This window comes from Gekko japonicus, unplaced genomic scaffold (assembly GCF_001447785.1).
Source record: "Gekko japonicus isolate JY-2015 unplaced genomic scaffold, Gekko_japonicus_V1.1 scaffold6167, whole genome shotgun sequence".
Taxonomy (NCBI): domain Eukaryota; kingdom Metazoa; phylum Chordata; class Lepidosauria; order Squamata; family Gekkonidae; genus Gekko; species Gekko japonicus.
The window spans coordinates 475-3679 of NW_015168231.1; the positions used below are offsets into that span (position 1 = coordinate 475).

A 3205-nucleotide genomic window follows, 5' to 3' on the forward strand; every position below is an offset into this window, starting at 1 on the left:
GAATTCACACAGGGGAGAAACCATACAAATGCCTGGAATGTGGGAAAAGCTTCAGTCACAGTTCCAGTCTTACTTCCCATCAAAGAATACACACAGTGGAGAAACCATAGAAATGCCTGAAGTGTGGAAAAAAGCTTCAGTCACAGTTCAGACCATCAAAGATTTCACACAGGCTAGAAAACATAAAAATGCATGGAGTGTGGGAAAAGCTTTAGTCAGAGTTCATACCCACACAGGGGAAAACCATATCACTGCCTGCAGTGTGGGAATAGCTTCAGATAGTTACTTTTTCACTTTGCATCAAAGAATTCACACAGAAGAGAGACCATAGAAATGCCTGGAGTTTGAGGAAAGCTTACATGAGAGTAAAAGACTTTCTTCCTGCCAAATAACTCAAACACTGGAGAAAACATATAAATGCCTAGAGTGCTGGAAAATCTTTAGTCACAGTGGGAGCCTTTCTTTCCATCAAAGAATTCACAAAGGGGGGAAACCTTATAAATGCATGCACCAAGGGGAAAGGTTTAGTCATAGTGCACACCTTATTTCCCACCAAAGTGTTGGGATATGGCAAGATCTAAATTTTCAGTCATTACTGGGTTAACATATTTGTTAAGATTCTACCAGAGACCTGACCTGGAAGTTCAACCTGGCTCACAGTCCATCCTGTATGTTAATTGGTGTGCTTGAGAAACTGATTGGATGGTTTTAATTTACCAGTGTTTGGGTTGGCTAATGAGCTTGAGCTTCTTCCTGTTAAGGTTCTACAAGAAAGGTTACTTCTCAGCAGCCTCACCCCTGGGCTTTTACCTTTTCCCTCTTAGAGACTTCTGGTATGTATCAGCCTACTTTGTTGTATAAATATGTAGTTTAGAACTGTGCTGTTTTATTAAAACTTTCCAGTGTTCCCCTTTTTTCCCCTTTTATAATTAAGATTTTTATTAGATTTTCTCTGCTATATAAGACATTTTAGGAAGGGGAGGACAAGGGCAATGGGATAAGACATATCGGAAAAAGTTTCCATCAGGCTTGTATAATAGCTGTTACAAAACATTTTCCATCCTAAATCCTTGTTTCCAGTCTTTTTTTCATTTATATAGCTTCTAAAGCTGATATCGATTCATCAAATCACTAAAATCTTCTATTATGATTCCTGAAAAAGTACATATCCTTTACAGTTCAGGTTAAGTTTCTCCCAGATTATAGTAATTATAATCCATTCATGGTTTCCCCTTTTCCTAGCTTCTTTTCACCCATTCATAAAACGGTGTTCAGTTTTCTCTCACATTTTGTTTATCTTGATCTTTCAAGGACTCCGTCAATATATCCATTTCCGCTGTTTCAAATTTTTTTGCCAAGAGTTCATCATTCATTGGTATCTCTGATTTCTTCCAATACGTAGCATAAAGAATTCTTGCTGCCGTAGCCGTTTTCCCCTTTCCTAATAGATTTAGATGAAAACCTTTCTTTTGATTAACAACCCTAGTCTCTGTGCCTTATTTACCCAATAAATTTGGTAGCAGAGTATGGTTATTATTTTTGGAATGGCAGTCTAAGAAGCTGCTCGGGTTTTGTTTGGAGAAGAGACACTGGTAGCTGGTACTGTTCTGGAGTGTTTTCCTGACTTCTTCATTTGAAGTTCAAATGTCAATGCAGAGGGCTTTTTTGCAAACACTCCTTTCATTTTAAATTGGGGAGTGCGTTGTGTTTGCCTCTGGCTGTAGCCAAGAACAGAAGGAGCTGATTGCAACAGACTTTCCCCCGGTTACACTGAGAAGCCATAGACACTTTTAAGGGGATAGAGGAGCGAATCAGCCATCTTCACTGATTCAGATAGCACAGAACGTGGAGCGGAGAAGGGGAGAAAATAATTTAACTCTTGTCACACCAGGAAAACATTTTAAAGCAGCACAGAGAGATGTCTACATCTTCAGCTACAACAGAAGAAGAACAATAAGAGAAGAGAGAGATTGGATTTTATACCCCGCCCTCCACTCGGAGTCTCAGAGTGGCTTACAAACGCCTTTCCCTCCCCACAACAGACACCCTGTGAGGTAGGTGGGACTGAGAGAGCTCTGACAGCTCAAGAACAGTTCTGACAGCAATGAAAACTGTATATGATTTTAGAGACAGAAATCCGAAGTAAGGGCAGAAGGACTCTGATAAATGACTCTTTGAAGTAAAGAAGATGCTCAGAAAGTTCTCTCAAAATAACTAATTTACTAATACAGAAAATGTGAAAAACAAGATCTCTACAAGTATATTGTTTTACTAACACTTTTAATACTAATACTCAGTTTAACATGAAGGGGGTCTCCCACTCTTGGGTTTTTAGTTAGTGTGGGTATCTTTCCTTTATCTATAGTTGTAGTTTCTCCTCCTATATTTTTCTTTATAGTTTGTAGTCTTATTGAAAAAATAAAAATACCCCTCCGGGGGGTTCAAAAAAAAAAAAAAAGAAGAACAGCTCTAACAGAACTATGGCTTGCCCAAGGTCATCCAGCAACTGTAAGTGGAGGAGTGGGAGATCAAACCCGGCTCTCCCAGATTAGAGTCCACGCACTTAACCACTGCACCAAGCCAAAAAGCCACTTCAACATCGACAGCCACACCTACTGAGCACTTCCAACAGGGTGTAAGTAACGGTGGCAAATATGCAATTCCAAAGTTAAACCAGAACAGTTTTCAAGTGTGGAATGCTGGACTAAGGGTTTCTATTTAAGTTCAGGACTGTTTAAATGTTACAGACCAAGATATGCCTGAAAGTTCGCCAGAACAGGATGAATTTAAAAGGAAAGAAGCAAGAGCTTTAATGATAATGTATTCTTGTACAGAAGATCATGAGGTTCCATTAGTAACAATGCAAAAGACAGCTAAAGCCTTAGTGGTGGCGAACCTGTGGCACGGGTGCCAGAGGTGGCACTCAGAGCCTTCTCTGTGGGCACGCATGCCATCGCCCCAGCCAGGCCCAGACCATCATTAAAGTGTCGAATTCTCTGCCAAATAATTTTAAGTAAATGAAAGCATTTGGGATTGCTTTCCTTACTTTGTTTGGATCCTCTTAAGTTAATGTACGAGTTGTTTTTTCTAAAGTAAAACCTCAGTATTCAGGTTAAATTGCCGTGTTGGCACTTTGCGATAAATAAGTGGGTTTTGGGTCGCAGATTGGGCACTCGGTCTCTAAAAGGTTCGCTATCACTGCTCT

The 3205-nt window shown here is 39.9% G+C and overlaps 1 protein-coding gene across 1 annotated transcript in view; it reads left to right on the forward strand.

Moving 5' to 3' along the window:
- LOC107113683 (zinc finger protein 135-like) overlaps window positions 1–3205 on the forward strand; it is a gene marked incomplete at both ends in the record, with an annotated part of 31558 nt that overhangs the window by 471 nt on the left and 27882 nt on the right. The gene's annotated exons all lie outside the window — the stretch shown is intronic.